Source organism: Nyctereutes procyonoides, unplaced genomic scaffold, assembly GCF_905146905.1.
Source record: "Nyctereutes procyonoides isolate TBG_1078 unplaced genomic scaffold, NYPRO_anot_genome, whole genome shotgun sequence".
Lineage (NCBI taxonomy): Eukaryota > Metazoa > Chordata > Mammalia > Carnivora > Canidae > Nyctereutes > Nyctereutes procyonoides.
In genome coordinates this window covers 57,872,149-57,891,204 of record NW_026575046.1, presented here as the reverse complement: position 1 = coordinate 57,891,204, position 19,056 = coordinate 57,872,149, and positions in this window count along the sequence as shown.

Below are 19,056 nucleotides of genomic sequence, written 5' to 3'. Positions count from 1 at the left end.
GTGTCTCTGCCTCTCTCTCTCTTTCTATGTCTCTCATGAATAAATAAATAAAATCTTAAAAAAATAAGAGAACTACATACTAAAATGTATATATTGATTATCTCTGAGAAGGGTAATTACACTTAACAATGTTTTCATTTGACCAATTTTCTCTAAAGAACATACATTTATTGCACAACACTTCAAAAACATAAAGAAAATTAAAATCATAATTATTGTCTTTCAAATATCAAAAACCTGAGCCTTTAACTCATTGTTAGTGAAGAAGAACCATAAGCTACTTCACTTTAGCAAAATTTACATCCTTTCATGAGTGATTTGTTTACTTCTCTCAATTATTCAGCTTTATTTGCGGAAATGTGATAGCAGAGGGGGATGTGCAAAATGATTCATCATACATTTTTTTTTCTCTGGCACACCATTATTGAGTATTCTCTGTAAGTCAGAAGCAGAGCTAAATACTGGTTTATGATGGGTCAGTATTTCCTGATTATAAATATTACTTGGTTCATATTAGCTCCTCAAAAAATCTTTGCTGGGCAGCCCCGGTGGCGCAGCGATTTAGCGCCGCCTGCAGCCCAGGGAGTGATCCTGGAGACCCGGGATCGAGTCCCACGTCGGGACCTCTGCATGGAGCCTGCTTCTCTCTCTGCCTGTGTCTCTGCCCTCTCTCTCTCTCTGGGTCTCTATGAATAAATAAATAAAATCTTAAAAAAAAATATTTGCTGAGTGAATGACTGTATCTAGACATTGTGATTAGCAAGATAAGTCTAAATTAGACTTTCTTAAGCATTATTTCTAACACACACAAAGGTACTAAGTAGGCATATATGGTATGATGGTAGTATAGAGGACACAGTAAACAGTTTGGTAGGAGTTGTGAAGGAATAGGAGGAAACAAATTAAACAATTATTTATAGAGAGAGTTATTAGTCTTGATTTTGAAGAATGCGTAAATTCACATACTCACCCTTTAATAAATACATAGGCCTTGTTCTGGGTGAGTATAAAGCATGATGAATATAAAATGATGAGCAGTAATACAAAAATGTTTCCTGAACTCATGGAATTTACAGTACAATTAGAAAAGGTGGAATAATCAAATGATCACTCAAATATATAATTATAAAATATTCAAATAAGCTAGAGTGAGGGGTCAAGAAAGTGAGAAAGCTTAATGTGCTTTTTAGGCAAAATGATTGATCTGCCAGGTACAAAAGGTGAAGAAAACACATTTTCAATTCTGGATCCACCACCAAGCATTAGGTTCATCAGAGTAAGTGATGGAAAAAGATTTTGGTGAGGCTAGCAGAAGCTAAATCCTCATTTGTTGTATATTCTATTTTAAAACACTTAATTTGGAAAAGAGAACGAGTTGAAATGGTTCACCCTTCAAATTAGCTAAGAATATTTGGAAGAAACCAATAGACTCAGGGCACTATTTAGCATTTCGACCAAGCTACCTTGAAACTTTCTTCTCTTGCACAGATTTTGTGAATTATGCAAATTATATTTTCCACCAAGAGGTAAGAGTAAACTAGACTTTAATTACAGTTGTCAGTGGTGAAAACAAAGCAACGAAATCAAAGAATATGTCACATACAGGAAGAGCAGGAGCTGCAGGTATGACTCCAAGTATGATGTATTATACCCCAGACCGAGAAAACAGTAACTGGAATACATTTATAAGGCAGTAAGAACATGAAATGCATATTTTGAAAGTTCTTTGCAGTAATGTAAGCAGGTTTATTGTCTTTAACATGGGCTGGTGGCTTTCTCTAAGGGTAAACAGAAAGCTCTGTTTTATGCTCATATCTAATCCTTTTTAATTACAGGAATGCAGAGTTTAATTGGATGAACACAATTCCAAGGATTTGCTAAATTCATTGCCATTCATAGAATTGCAACATGTTTCAATGTGGAAATGATTAAAATATAGGCTCTTTTCACTTGAAGAAACTGAGGCATAGAGAGTAGAAGTAATTTACTCACAGTCAAGAGTAAATGACTGAGTCCGGAATATGATCTAGATCTAATTCTAAACTGCCTGTGGTAACATTACATTATGAAAAAAGTAAAACGAAGTAGAGCACATTTTATCCCTATTTCAGGAATATATGTTCAAACTTCAACTTCCAAGGAACACAATCAAGAGTAGTATCTTATCTAGGGGCAGTCCCAGGTATGCCAGTCAATTAAGCATCTGACTCCTGATTTCAGCTCAGGTCATGATCTCATGGTTGTGGAATCAAGCCCCACATCATGCTCCATGCTGGGCATGGAGCCTACTTGGGATTCTCTCTCTCCCTCTTTACTGCTCATCCCCCCACTTGCACATACACTACCCTCCCCCCCGTCTCTACACACACACACTCACACACACACACACACACACACACACAGATAAATCTCTTCTAAAAAAGGGACCTGGGGGGATCCCTGCGTGGCTCAGTGGTTTAGCACCTGCCTTCCACCCAGGGCATGATCCTGGAGTCCCAGGATTGAGTCCCACATCAGGCTCCTTGCATGGAGCCTGCTTCTCTCTCTCTGTGTCTCTCATGAATAAATAAATAAAATCTTTAAAAAAAATTAAATAATTAAATTAAATTAAATTAAATTAAATTAAATTAATTAAATTAAAAAGTGACCTGATAAATAATATTAGGTAAACTTGTTCATTTGAGTCTCAGTTCAGTCTCTTTAAATGATGGGCATGAACCATGAAGCAAAGAAAGACAACATATACATATATCTTATATTTATGATATATAAGTCATAAATACATACATACATATTATATATATACATGTATATATATAATGCTAAACACTGTTTTAAGGTACTTATATCCACTTAACCATGTACCCACTTGTATCCACTTAGCCCGCATAAACATCATGGCAAGTGAAGCATGTGCAATGACAACAAAATATTTTGAGCAGAGGAGTGACATGATCTCATTGAAGACTAACCATCATGTAGTTTAATGTGTTGATGATATACACTGTGTGTTGGCAGGGTAGCTGGCAGGGACAGAATCAGAATGACAAGTTAGGAAGCCAGTGCAATAATCCGGTAGACAAACGGTCCTTACCACCCTGTGGTAGGGTGGAAGTGATACCAAATTGTTGACAGCTGGCAGTTTCAATGTTTCGAAAACAGTGCTGACAAGTTTAGCTGACAGATTGGCAGCATCTCCTTGTAGGATATATCTCCTTTTTAGGCCTCCTGTTAGTTATGGCAGACTGTGAAGAGTGCAGGACTGAAGTCAAATGGCCCTGCATTGGATTCAGGCTTCTCCACTCTTTTGGTAGAAACTTAAGTGACTTCGTATCTCTGATGTTTAATTATTTAATATGTAAAATTTGAGAGATAATTTCTATATCACAGAGTTGTTTGTGAATCAAACAAAATTAGGTTTAAACAAGCCCATTTTTCATAAGTAATAAAAATAGATAATATTTATTAGGGGGTTAGCATGCACCAGGTACTGTACAGGTTCTTGACATATAGTTAAATTCTCAAACTCTGGAAAGAAGTTTCTGTGATTATCTCTTATTTTACTCACAAAGAAGACAAATATTTAAGATTTCAATTTCAATTAACTTATCTAAGACCCTACAAATGTGTGATGTAACTAAAGACATGTAAAACTCTGACATGGTAAAATTCCATATTATATTCCAGTTTATTTAAAGCACTAGACTAAAATCTGAAGGGTAATAAGCAGCACAGAAAAGCAAGAGATACATACTCACAAAATAAGAAGATAATATCAAGTATTTCAGGATGAGTCACAGGCTTGTGAAACCACTATATTCTCAAACCCATGACCAGTCCTTCATGAAGAACTCCTCTCTTCTCAAATAAAACCTTAAAAGATTCCCATAAATTCTGGATAAATATTATAATGTAGATACATCACCTTACTTTCCAGATTCCCACAGAAATGAACAAAAGGATATGTAAAATATGAAACTTTTATCAACAACAGATCTGGGTGCCACCCACATGTTAGAAATTTTAAGACAAAAAAGAGCAAGTAAGGACCAAATAAGAAGGGAACACTTAGCTATTTACGCTAGTGAAAAGTACTTTCTCTAAGAAGTAGAAAGAGACTACTTACTACAAATAAACTAAAAACTAGAAAAATGGTAGGCACTAGAGATAATAGAAAAATCCTTTAGAGGTCTCTGGAGAGGCCACAATCACTCTATGCAACAAAACATAGGATGCCATGGAAGACTTTTTTTCTCAGAAGACTCTAGACGAACACACTTATGGTGCCTCCTCTTATCCACAGTTCCTGGTATTCACACCCTTTGTGTTCCTTGATCCTTAAGTGTGAATGGGACCTGTTACTTGCAAAGAAGTACGTGATTATGTGTGCTTATTTATGTGATTATGTTATATAAGACTGCAGCAGCCATCTGGTAAGAAGGCAAGCAGCCATGTTAGGAAACTCTCCATGACAAGGAACTGCAGATGTACTCTAGGAGCTGAGCGAGGCCTCAAAAAAAAAAACAAAAAAACAAAAAAAAAACAAAAAAACAAAAAAACAAAAAAAAACCTAAGCTGCCAACAACACGAAAAGCAGTTCTTTCCCCAGTCAAGCCTCCAGATAAGAACTATGCACTGACCAACAACCTGATTGCAACCTATGTGACCATAAACAGAGGAGCCAGTTAAACTGTTCCTGGGCTCATGATCCACAGAAAATGTGAGATAATAAATGTATGGTTTTTTTTTTAAGCTGCTAACTTTGTGGCAGTATTGGTACACAGCAGTATATAACTAAGTACGAGAAAGAAGCAAATTTAGATAATTGCTAATTTGTAATCTCAACAAGTTAATAGGACACAGCATTAATAGCACCAGTTTAGATAGCCATAACAAATGAATGGTTTGAAAACTTGACAGACTTCATAGAAGAGAAGGGTGCAATTGAGACATTAAATACCACAAATGACTTTGAAAGGATATGTAAATTTGTTCAGGATGTGTTGATGGGTTTGCAAGTAATCTATATCTTTATTTATCTATGTGACTAGAAGGATTTCAAGAATATCTACACCATCAGTTAATAATGCTTCTCTCTGAGGTAGGAATGTAAGTCATTTTTTTCCATTAACTTTTATTTATTTCTTTTTTTTATCAAATTGAAAAATACATACAGTTATTTGCCTCTACCATTGCCCTAACTTCCTGATTGACTTTTTTTTTTTAAATTTGCACACAGAAGTCCCTCTTTGTGGTATCCAGTTCCGTGATTTTGACAATTCCATACAATTGTGTATATAACACACAACCATTCTACTTCTCTCTAAAATACCCTTGTGCAATCCTTTTGTAGTTAACCCATTCCTAGAATTTCAAACACTGCTAACCACTTAACTGTTTCTATCCTTATTATTTTCTTTTTGCCTGAATGCCATGTACATGTCATTGGGATCTGGCTACTTTCATTTAGTAAAATGCCCTTAAGTTTCATTCATATGGTTTCATGAATAGGTGATTGTTTCAGCTTTATTTTTTTTATAATAAATTTATTTTTTATTGGTGTTCACTTTGCCAACATACAGAATAACACCCAGGGCTCATCCCTCAAGTGCCCCCTCAGTGCCCGTCACCCATTCACCCCCATCCCCCACCCTCCTCCCCTTCCCCCACCCCTAGTTCGTTTCCCAGAGTTAGGAGTCTTTATGTTCTGTCTCCCTTTCTGATATCTCCCACACATTTCTTCTCCCTTCCCTTATATTCCCTTTCACTATTATTTATATTCCCCAAATGAATGAGAACATACACTGTTTGTCCTTCTCCGATTGACTTACTTCACTCAGCATAATACCCTCCAGTTCCATCCACGTTGAAGCAAATGGTGGGTATTTGTCCTTTCTAATGGCTGAGGAATATTCCATTGTATACATAAACCACATCTTCTTTATCCATCATCTTTCGATGGACACCGAGGCTCCTTCCACAGTTTGGCTATTGTGGACATGGCTGCTAGAAACATCGGGGTGCAGGTGTCCCGGCGTTTCATTACATCTGAATCTTTGGGGTAAATCCCCAACAGTGCAATTGCTGGGTCGTAGGAAAGGTCTATTTTTAACTCTTTGAAGAACCTGCACACAGTTTTCCAGAGTGGCTGCACCAGTTCACATTCCCACCAACAGTGTAAGAGGGTTCCCTTTCTCCGCATCAGCTCCAATATTGGTGGCTTCCTGCCTTGTTAATTTTCCCCATTCTCACTGGTGTGAGGTGATATCTCATTGTGGTTTTGATTTGTATTTCCCTGATGGCAAGTGATGCAGAGCATTTTCTCATGTGCGTTGTTGGCCATGTCTATGTCTTCCTCTGTGAGATTTCTCTTCATGTCTTTTGCCCATTTCATGATTGGATTGTTTGTTTCTTTGCTGTTGAGTTTAATAAGTTCTTTATAGATCTTGGAAACTAGCCCTTTATCTGATACGTCATTTGCAAATATCTTCTCCCATTCTGTAGGTTGTCTTTGAGTTTTGTTGACTGTATCCTTTGCTGTGCAAAAGCTTCTTATCTTGATGAAGTCCCAATAGTTCATTTTTGCTTTTGTTTCTTTTGCCTTCGTGGATGTATCTTGCAAGAAGTTACTGGGGCTGAGTTCAAAAAGGGTGTTGCCAGTGTTCTCCTCTAGGATTTTGATGGAATCTTGTCTCACATTTAGATCTTTCATCCATTTTGAGTTTATATTTGTGTATGGTGAAAGAGAGTGGTTTAGTTTCATTCTTCTGCATGTGGATGTCTAATTTTCCCAGCACCATTTATTGAAGAGACTGTCTTTCTTCCAGTGGATAGTCTTTCCTCCTTTATCGAATATTAGTTGACCATAAAGTTCAGGGTCTACTTCTGGGTTCTCTATTCTGTTCCATTGATCTATGTGTCTGTTTTTGTGCCAGTACCACACTGTCTTGATGACCACAGCTTTGTAGTACAACCTGAAATCTGGCATTGTGATGCCCCCAGCTATGGTTTTCTTTTTTAAAATTCCCCTGGCTATTCGGGGTCTTTTCTGATTCCACCCAAATCTTAAAATAATTTGTTCTAACTCTCTGAAGAAAGTCCATGGTATTTTGATAGGGATTGCATTAAACGTGTAAATTGCCCTGGGCAACATTGACATTTTCACAATATTAATTCTGCCAATCCATGAGCATGGAATATTTTTCCATCTCTTTGTGTCTTCCTCAACTTCTTTCAGAAGTGTTCTATAGTTTTTAGGGTAAAGATGCTTTACCTCTTTGGTTAGGTTTATTCCTAGGTATCTTATGCTTTTGGGTGCAATTGTAAATGGGATTGACTCCTTAACTTCTCTTTCTTCAGTCTCATTGTTAGTGTATAGAAATGCCACTGATTTCTGGGCATTGATTTTTTTGTATCCTGCCCACGCTGCCGAATTGCTGTATGAGTTCTAGCAATCTTGGGGTGGAGGCTTTTGGGTTTTCTAAGTAGAGTATCATGTCATCGGCGAAGAGGGAGAGTTTGACTTCTTCTTTGCAAATTTGAATGCCTTTAATGTCTTTTTGTTGTCTGATTGCTGAGGCTAGGACTTCCAGTACTATGTTGAATAGCAGTGGTGAGAGTGGACATCCCTGTCTTGTTCCGATCTTAGGGGAAATGCTCCCAGTGCTTCCCCATTGAGAATGATATTTGCTGTGGGCTTATATATATAGATATAAAGCTGTGGGCTTTTCGTAGATGGCTTTTAAGATGTCGAGAAATGTTCCCTCTATCCCTACACTCTGAAGAGTTTTGATCAGGAATGGATGCTGTATTTTGTCAAATGCTTTCTCTGCATCTAATGAGAGGATCATATGGTTCTTGGTTTTTCTGTTGCTGATATGATGAATCACATTGATTGTTTTACGAGTGTTGATTCAGCCCTGTGTCCCGGGGATAAATCCTACTTGGTCATGGTGAATAATCTTCTTAATGTACTGTTGGATCCGATTGGCTAGTATCTTGTTGATGATTTTTGCATCCATGTTCATCAGGGATATCGGTCTGTAATTCTCCTTTTTGGTGGGGCCTTTGTCTAGTTTTGGAATTAAGGTGATGCTAGGCTCATAGAACGAATTTGGAAGTACTCCATCTCTTTCTATCTTTCCAAACAGCTTTAGTAGGATAGGTATGGTTTCTTCTTTAAACGTTTGATAGAATTCCCCTGGGAAGCCATTTGGCCCTGGACTCTTGTGTCTTGGGAGGTTTTTGAAGACTGCTTCAATTTCCTCCCTGGTTATCGGCCTGTTCAGGTTTTTCTATTTCTTCCTGTTCCAGTTTTGGTAGTTTGTGGCTTTCCAGGAATGCGGCCATTTCTTCTAGATTGCCTAATTTATTGGCGTATAGCTGTTGATAATATGTTTTTAAAATCATTTGTATTTCCTTGGTGTTGGTAGTGATCTCTCCTTTCTCATTCATGATTTTATTAATTTGAGTCTTCTCTCTCTTCTTTCTAATCAGATTGGCTAATGGTTTATCTATCTTATTAATTCTTTCAAAGAACCAACTCCTGGTTTTGTTGATCTGTTCCACAGTTCTTCTGGTCTCGATTTCGTTGAGTTCTGCTCGAATCTTAATTAACTCTTTTCTTCTGCTGGGTGTAGGATCTGTCTGCTGTTTTTTCTCTAGCTCCTTTATGTGTAAGGATAGCTTTTGTATTTGAGTTCTTTCCAGTTTTTGAATGGATGCTTGTATTGCAATGTATTTCCCCCTTAGGACTGCTTTTGCTGTGTCCCAAAGATTTTGTATGGTTGTATCTTCATTCTCATTAGTTTCCATGAATCTTTTTAATTCTTCCTTAATTTCCTGGTTGACCCTTTCATCTTTTAGCAGGATGGTCCTTAATCTCCACGTGTTTGAGGTCCTTCCAAACTTCTTGTTGTGATTTAGTTCTAATTTCAAGGCATTTTGGTCTGAGAATATGCAGGGGACGATCCCAATTTTTTGGTATCAGTTCAGACCCGATTTGTGACCCAGTATGGGGTCTATTCTGGAGAAAGTTCCATGTGCACTTGAGAAGAATGTGTATTCAGTTGAGTTTGGATGTAAAGTTCTGTAGATATCTGTGAAATCCATCTGGTCCAGTGTATCATTTAAAGCTCTCGTTTCTTTGGAGATGTTGTGCTTAGAAGACCTATCGAGTATAGAAAGAGCTAGATTGAAGTCACCAAGTATAAGTGTATTATTATCTAAGTATTTATTCACTTTGGTTATTAATTGATTTAAATATTTGGGAGCTCCTACATTCGGGGCATATATATTGAGGATTGTTAAGTCCTCTTGTTGGATAGATCCTTTAAGTATGAGATAGTGTCCCTCTTCATCTCTCACTACAGTCTTCGGGGTAAATTTTAGTTTATCTGATATGAGGATGGCTACCCCTGCTTTCTTTTGAGGACCATTTGAATGGTAAATGGTTCTCCAACCTTTTATTTTCAGGCTGTAGGTGTCCTTCTGTCTAAAATGAGTCTCTTGTAGACAGCAAATAGATGGGTCCTGCTTTTTTATCCAGTCTGAAACCCTGCGCCTTTTGATGGGGTCATTAAGCCCGTTCACGTTCAGAGTTACTATTGAAAGATAGGAGTTTAGTGTCATCATGATATCTATTCAGTCCTTGTTTTTGTGGATTGTTCCACTGAACTTCTTCTTAAAGGGGAATTTTAAGAGTCCCCCTTAAAAGTTCTTGCAGAGCTGGTTTGGAGGTCACATATTCTTTCAGTTCCTGCCTGTCTTGGAAGCTCTTTATCTCTCTTTCCATTTTGAATGAGAGCCTTGCTAGATAAAGTATTCTTGGTTGCATGTTCTTCTCATTTAGGACCCTGAATATATCCTGCCAGCCCTTTCTGGCCTGCCAGGTCTCTGTGGAGAGGTCTGCTGTTACCCTAATACTCCTCCCCATGAAGGTCAGGGACTTCTTGTCTCTTGCTGCTTTAAGGATCTTCTCTTTATCTTTGGAATTTGCAAGCTTCACTATTAAATGTCAAGGTGTTGAACGGTTTTTATTGATTTTAGGGGGGGGGGATCTCTCTATTTCCTGGATCTGAATGCCTGTTTCCCTTCCCAGATTAGGAAAGTTTTCAGCTAGGATTTGTTCAAATACATATTCTGGCCCTCTGGCCCTTTCGGCGCCCTCGGGAACCCCAATTAAACGTAGGTTTTTCTTCCTCAGGCTGTGGTTTATTTCCCTTAATCTGTCTGTCTTCATGGTCTTTTAATTGTCTGTCTCTTTTTTCCTGTTTCCCTCTTTGCCATCAACTTGTCTTCTACGTCACTCACTCGTTCTTCCACCTCGTTAACCCTCGTCGTTAGGACTTCTAGTTTGGATTGCATCTCATTCAATTGATTTTTAATTTCTGCCTGATTGGATCTAAATTCCGCAGTCATGAAGTCTCGTGAGTCCTTTATACTTTTTTCTAGAGTCACCAGTAGCTGTATAATAGTGCTTCTGAGTTGGCTTTCTGACATTGAATTGTAATCCAGATTTTGTAACTCTGTGGGAGAGAGGGCTGTTTCTGATTCTTTCTTTTGAGGTGAGGTTTTCCTTCTAGTCATTTTGCTCAGTGCAGAGAGGCCAAAAACAAGTTGTATTGGGAAAAGGAGAAAAAGAGAGAGAAAGAAAGAAAGAAAAGAGGGAGAAAAAAAAAAGAACAAAACAAACAAACAAAAACAAAACAAAAACAAAAAAACACGGGGAGTATCTTCTGATTCTGTAGACTTTAAGTCCCTTGACTTCCCTTGGAACTGGTCCATCTAGCTGGTCTTCTGGGGGAGGGGCCTGTTGTGCTGATTTTCAGGTGTTAGCACTTGGGGGAGCTGCTCTGCCCCTGCCTGCTGCAGGGCTCAGCGGGGGTTGTTTACCCCGTGAGGCCCAGGAGGAACAGCCCCAGTGGTTAGGGCAGCTCTGGAAGCCTGGAGTCAGCCTCCGCAGGAACTACGGGGCTCTCCGTCCGGTCCGCAGGGCCTGGAGGCTCCGGGGCGGGGCCGCTGATCTGCTCAGCTCGGGGCAGGAGCGTCCTCGCTGTCCTGGGCCCTCCCGGCCTCTGCCTGTCCCGGGGGAGGCCGGATCCTGGGCTGTGTCCCGGCGCCCTGTGCTCCGGGGCCTGCGCTGGTGGATTCGCGCTCCCGCCCCGCAGCCCCCTCCGCGGAGCCGCCGCCCGAGCCCCTCCGAGCTGCTCCGGGTCCCGCCGTGCGCGCTGCAGCCCTTAGGGAGCTCGGCGCACTCTCCGGGGCGCAGGTGTCTGTTAGTGTCCCCGGGAGCCCGAGGGCATCCCCGCCCTCCTGGGTCCTGCTCCAACTCCCTGCGAGCCCCTTTCCGCCCGCCCGGGAAGGTTGGTGCAGCTCCTGCTCCTCCGGGACGGGGCTCTCCTGTCCTGGGGACACTCGCCCCGGCCCTAGCCCGGCTCCTCGCGGGGCCCCTCCCCCTCGGAGGCCTTTTGTTTCTTTATTTCTTTTTCCCCGTCTTCCTACCTTGATAGAAGCGCGGACTCTTCTCACTGTAGCCTTCCAGCTGGTCTCTCTTTACATCTCAGGCCGAATTCGTAGATTTTCAGGATGATTGGAAGGTTATCTAGGTAATTTGGTGGGGACAGGTGATTTGGGGTCCCTACTCTTCAGCCGTCTTGCCCCTCCTCCTGTTTCAGCTTTATTTTTGAGAAGTTTCCTATAGGACAGATACACCACAGTTTGTTTATCCATTTTTCCGTTGTAGGACATCTGAATATGTATTAGTTTTCTAATGCAACAGTAATAAGTTACCATTAACTTAATAGCTTAAAATAACACAGATTTTTTTTTTTTTATTATTAGTCAGTGGAGATCAGAGGTCCAAAATGGGTCTCATTGGACTAAAAGCAATGTGTAAGCAGGGCTATATTTCTGTCTGGAGCCTTTAGGGTAGCATCCATTTTTATGTCCTTTCCAGCTTTTAAAAGCCACTCACATTCTTGGCCTGTGGCCCTCTTCTCCCATTTTCAATGTCAGCAATGCAAGGCTGAGTTTTCACACCATCAGTCTCTCTGGTTCTGACTTGAATTTCTCTTTCATTTTTAAGGAACCTTATTACCTTCTTCCCACCTGGATATTTTAGGATAATTTCCGTATTTTAAAGTCAGCAGATTAGCATATACACCAACTTCAGGGATTAGGATGTAGATCTTGGAGGGATCTTTATTCTGTCCACCATAAGGCTGTTTCCAGTTTTGGGTGATCATAAATAAAACTATATTAACATAAAGCAATATTCACTTGAGTAATTCCTATGTGTGAGATAGCTGGGTCATATGATAACTATGACCTCTCAAAGAAAAATATGACATTTCTTAAAGTATTAACTCTAAAAGGACTACCAAGTTGTCTTCCAAAATGGCTATATCATTTCAAACTCCCATTAGCAGTGCATGAGAGCTGTTCCACATTCTTATAAGCATTTGATAATGCCAGTTAAAAATTTTTTTAAAGCATTCTAAAGGTGCCTGGGTGGGCTCAGTCAGTTAAGTGCCTGCCTTCAGCTCAGGTCATGATTTCAGGGTCCTAAGATAACTTTCCCTTTGGGCTCCCTGTTCAGTGGGAGTCTGCTTTTGTCCTCTCCCTCTGCCCCTCCCTAAGAGAGAGAGAGAGAGAGAGAGAGAGATGTTCTCTCTGTCTAATAAATAAACAAAATCTTTCAGAAAAAATTCTTTAACCATTCTGATATGTAGTGTGTACTACATATGTGTAGTGGTATCTCACTGTGGTTTTATTTTGTATTTTCCTGGTGACTAATGACATTGACCATCTTTTTATGTCCTTATTTGCACATGAAATGTCTGCTTAAATGTTGTGAATATTTTTTATTGTGCTATTGGTTTTCATATTATTGAGTTTGGAGAGTTTTTGTATAGTCTCAGTCAAGTAATTCATCAGATAAATGATTTGCAAACATTTTCCCCATTCTGTAAGTTGTCTTTTCCTTTGCATAACAGTGTCTTTCACAGAATGATTTTTTAAAATATTGATAGACTGCAGCTAACCAATATTTTATGGATTATGCCTTTGATTTTTAAAAACGCTTTAATGAACCCATTGTAATATAGTTCCTCCTATTTTCTTCCTTTCTAAAGGAATTTTACATGTTAAATCTCTGGTCTATTCTAAGAATTTGTGTATGTGTGTGTGCGTTTGCACATAGTGTAAGGTATAAAACAAATTCATTTTTTGAAAAGGCTATTTTTCCTCTATTGAATTACTTTTATACCTGGGTCAAAAATCAGTTGAATACATTCATAAAGGTCTATTTCTAGGCTCTTCATTCCATTTGATTGATCTATGTGTCTATCCATTTGACAATACCACACCCCTATTTACTGTGGCTTTATAATAATTCTTGAAATTAAGTAACGTGAGGGCTATGACATTGTTCCTTTTGAAGAATTTCAGAGTCACGGTGTTGAATATTCTAGTTCTTTTGCCTTTCTATGGAAATCTTAGGATTAACATGTCAATATCTAGAAAAAAACTTAGTGAGTTTTTAAATATGATTACATTGAATTTAGAGATCAAATTGTAAAAGATGACATTTCAAAAAAACTGAATCTTTCAATATATAAACATGGTTATGTATATCTCTTAATTTATGTAGACTGATCTTTTTATTAGTGTTTTGTGAAAATTGCTCAGATAGCATTGGACTGGTAACTAAAGATCTCCTTTTTGGTACTATTTTAAATGATATTTTAAAAATTCTAATTTCCAGTTATCCATGACTATTATATAGGTATACGGATGTGGACATACATATTTATCCATCAGGCTAAATTCACTTATTAGTTTTAAGATCTCTTTAGCAGTTTAATTAGTGTTTACATAGTCAGTTCTATTTTCTGGGAGACTTTTAAAATTCACATTTTTTTTATTCTTTAAGTATATGGTAGATTTTACCATTAATACTATCTGGGCCTGAAGGGTTTTGTTGGAAGATTTTTTTTTTAAGATTTCAACTACAAATTTCATTTCTATAATAGATCCAAGACCATTAGGATTATCCATATCTGCTTTTGTGAGATTTTAAAGGATATTCTCAGACTCAATTCACTGATTCTGTTAGCAAATATCTACTAGCTTCTGTTATGTTGTTAACATTGTATCCTATTTATAAGAGCAAGGGAAAGTCCTTCTCCTCCAAATCTTTGCAAATATTTTAAGAAGAAAGATATATTGAAAATGAAATATTTAGAGTACAATAAAGGGAATTTTGCCAAAATGAGTATGGCCAGTTTCAAAGGTTGAAAGTTTAATTAGACACGAGATGTTTGGAATCAAAATTGAAACCAATCAATAACATTTAAGCAAAGTTCATAGATTAGACAGGAATTAATAGGAATCTTAGGGGAAAATGATCTTGATAGGAAAAGAATAAAAACATATCTAAATTGATACAGAACAGATTTTGGATTTTTGAGTTGGAAGAAAGGAATTGACTGGGAACTAACCTTTTCTAAGGTCCTGTGATGTAAGTGGCAGTTTATTCCACAAAAATAGCAGCATAGCCAAAACACTGAGGTAATCAATACTATTTCTATTTCACATGAAAAGCAGCTTCCTGAGGTATTCAGCAACTTGTCCTAATCTCACAAGACCAATAGCAGAAAACTTAGAGGTTTAATTTATTTCAGTATTATCAAAGTTCACACTCTTAACTACATTATTATCAAATTGTTATTATTTTTTATTTTCTTAAAAATTTTACTTATTTTTTGAGAGAAAGAGAGCATAAACAAGGGGAGAGGAAGAGCAAAGGTAGAAGGAGAAGCAGACTCCCCACTGATGAGGGGCTTGATCCTAATATCTTGGGATCATGACCAAAGGCAGACACTTAACCAATTGAAGCACCCAGGTGTGCCTAAGATTGTTTTTAAATGGATCAAATGAATTTCCTTCTGACTTCTATATTGCCATTAGTAAAAGAAGAGGCATGTTTGTACCTATGTTATTCTAGAAACTGTGACTGAAGAAGATCTCAAGATTATGTGCATGTGGGCTCAAGTTAGCACAGTGACTGAGACCCGGCAGCCCCTTCCTACTTCACAGGTGTACACTCATCTTTATTGTGTCTTGTGAATGCTTCAATGCCAAAGCCATTTGAGTTCCTTTGCGTCAAGTAGGAGAACCTAAACATTCCAAACTGGCCAAATTTCATTTCTTACATTTTTCATTACCATAAGTCACAGTAAGTATTTTGAAAAGATTCTAAGAGATTTTCAGTTTTGTGAGACTGTATGTATGTTTCAGGATCTCTACCTTGATTGCCCAGATGGCCGACCTTAAAAAGAATATTCACCAATTGAGGATTGAAATTGAAATACACAAAATGACTAAAAATAGAATAAACCAAAAAGGTTATAATAATTGAAAAGTTTAGTTCTCTGATTCAGTCTGAACCTTTTCTGCAACTGCCTGTGGTGATCACTGTGCTTTCCATTCCTGGTGTGTGGGACTGGCTGAGAAAGTGAGTATAGTTCATCAGGTGTAGGGATAAGTTTCAGGACAAAATTGAGATAGTGGTTGATAATCTAATACACATTCCAGTTATATGGAGCATCCTTAATAGCATTTTTGTGATGTTCTCTCACTTCTCATTTCTCATACGAAAGGCAAATCTTTATTTCAAATCTTATAATTTTAAGGTATGTATCTGTGACTTTAGTAATAACTGAAGAATTCTGACATGGAGTTGTCCAGATTGGCTTGGATTTTTGTGTGATCTCTATCACTTGTTTTTTATAGACTGTTAAGATATTCTGTGTATGATGGAAAGTTCAAGACCTCAGATTTCATTTTTAGCTTTCTTAGTATGTTTTTGTTACATAACTCTTGGAGAGTTCTATTTCCTCACAAACAATTCTTATAGCAGTTATTTATTACTACAATAATACTGGATAAAATCACAAAATCTCGGTTTCATGCATTAATAAACATTTATTTTATGCCCATAAGCTGTGGGTCATCTTGGAAGTTCTGCTGATCTGCTGGTATTGGAATGGCTTACCCTTCCATCTGTGGCCAGCTATGAGTCAGTTGCTGGTTGGCTAGGATGTTCTTGGCTGAGTGCTATCAGGAATCCAGGACCTCAGCTGGGACCACTGCACTTACTTACCTGGCTGGAAGCCTCTTATACTTCCAGTATGTAACCCAGGTACATTCAGTTGTCAGAGGGACCTGAGCAAGAGCAGAAGTATGCAAGGCTCTTCAGCCTTAGGCTCAGAACAAACAGTGGCACTTATACTACATTCTACTATCTAAACTAAGTTACAGGTTAGGTGAAGTTCAAAGTGTAGGAAAATAGACTCTACAACTCCTCAGAAGGATCCTCAAAGTCACACTATAAAATTCATGAAATTAGAGATAGATAGAAATTTGAGATAATTTTTGTAATCAAGCTCTTATTCCAAGAATGATAATAGGAATAGTAGTGAAGAGTATGAGATAGCTTCTAATGTGTCCAAAAAGTAAGAGGGAGTGAGAGGTAGGCTGGTGTAGACCACCACAAAGAAAAAAGTTTTGAGAGAGGAGAAAGAGAAGTATTGTGGATGAAACAATGAAAATCAAGGACGGACAAAAACCTATTCTATCTCTAGACCCTTTCAAAGATTAGGTATTTGGAAGAAAAGAAAAGAACAAAAGAAAAGAGGAAGAAGAAAAAAGAAAGAAAGAAAGAAAGAAAGAACGAAAGAAGAAAGAAAGAAAGAGAAAGAAGAAAGAAAGAAAGAAAGAAAGAAAGAACGAAAGAAGAAAGAAAGAAAGAAAGAAAGAAAGAAAGAAAGAAAGAAAGAAAAGATCACCACATGGGAGAGCTATCTCTATGTCTATCAATGTCCTGAAGGGATTGCCAAAATTCAATTAGAACAAAGATGGAGGAAATATTCAGAAAAGAAACATAAACATCTTGAGTAAGTAGAGAAATAAATCCTACTTCTAAAATAAAAGAAAAAATATGAATCTGCAAATAGAATGCAATTCTAAATCCCAATCCAAAGTGATTCTTTTGAATCTGATGAGCACATTCTAAACTGCATATAAACATATAAATATATAAGAATTGAAAAAACTCAGAAATAAAAGTATCACTCACAGTCTGAATCATAATATTATTGCCCTTATTTTACAAATGTAGGTAATTTGTTTCAGAAGTGTTAAAGCCACTTTGGAAATGGAAATATACTTTGGAAATGATAAAGTTAATAACAAGTTGTACCTGTAAAACTCTAAAACACATGCTCTTAAAAAATAAAAATAAAAATAAATAAAAAATAAAATAAAACACATGCTCTTTTACCACATCTTTGTTTCTCATAGTGACTTCTAATGAAATGAAGCACATAGGACTTTTCTTTCTTGAGAACTTGGATTAACCAGTATGTGTTAAAGTAGCATGCTCTTTAGCAATGCTCTTTCTGGAACAAAAAATATATGTTACTTGTTTCCAAGCATATAAAGCATAAAGAACAAAATATGTACAGCTTAACTTCTTACACATCAACTGTTGATTATTTTGTCAGTGAACAAGAAGGAAGTTAATAGATGACTCATCGCTGGATAGATCTGTAATGATACCCTGTGCATCTAGAAGAAGGCTGAAGTGATGATATTGGGATTGACTCTGAGTTCCAATATAAAGTAATCACCAGGAGTGCAGAATTACAAGGGCTCTGAAGATAAACATTTCACACAGTAAGGAATACTTAGAGGAAAGAAATTAAGCTGTGTGCGGTTAAAATGTTTTGCTAGAGAACTCAATTCATTGCCAAACAAACTAAAGAAAAAACAGCATGTTGAGCTTTGTAAAGCAAACTTTAATGACTTGCTTTAAAGAGGAAAAGTATAGACAAAGGGGAAGTACCAGAGGCAGGGGATACAAGGCAGTCGAACAGCAGTCTTCTCTGTATAATCAACAGATGGTTCAGACAACTTGTGACCAAGACTCATCTGTGAGAGTGAAAAGCATTGAATACTGACCTTATTAAAGACCAGGACATTTAATTCCTGAAGATTAAAGTGAGTTTACTTGTAATAGATGTAGTGAAGACTAGCAGGAGGTGACTAAGCTTGTCATATAACCATTGAATGTTAGGAGTTATAATAAAGGCCTGAATGTGCACTATAACCAAAAATAATACTTACAATCATTATGTTTATGATGATATACATGATTCAATAAGATGCCCAGAGGAAAAACAAACACCACCAAAGGTAGATCGAGATGTAGACGAGAAAGTGGTCAGTAGGAATTAAAATGAAAAGTAATAGCAATATAATTAGATGTTCTGTAATAAAATTTCATTGTTATTCCAGCCTATTTTCTTCAGTAAGACCAGTTCTTAGAAAAAATGCCTGCCAGATAGTAGGTACAAAAATATACAATAAATATATATTGAATGAATTATTTGTAGCTTTTCTAGGAAAGGGATAAGGTAGATTGGCAAGGAGTATTAATGATATAAATGTAAAATATACAATTGTATAAGTGTCGCTGATGTCATGAAAGAGTTTCTATATTCAAGGTAGACATTACTAGAGTCAATGATATTTAGGAACTATGTCTATGTTTAGATAGATAACAGAAGTTTAACTGTTTTTTTTTCTGATTTAAGTCTCTTTTCAATCTACTTTTTATAAATTGGCCACTTTCCAACAAGCGGAATGATCTTTCCAACAGATAACATTAACTTTGTTACTCCCTTGCTTAAAATCTTTTTCTTCCCTACTGGCCTCAGAGTAATATTCAAACTGTGATAGCTTGTCACAGAAATACTTTGGATTTTGCCTCTGCTTGCATCTCTGGACTTAAATACATTATAACCCTACAGGCTAGAGTAAATAGAGTTACTGCAGTACCATTCCACATTGTTTTATGCTTCTATGCACGCAATTTTCTTTGTGTACATTTTTTGTATCTCCTCTGACTGCCTAATCCCTTATATCACCTTTGAGACTTTGGTCACCCTCTTATAGGCTTTTCATAAAGCCACTAAACAAAGTTTGGCTTAA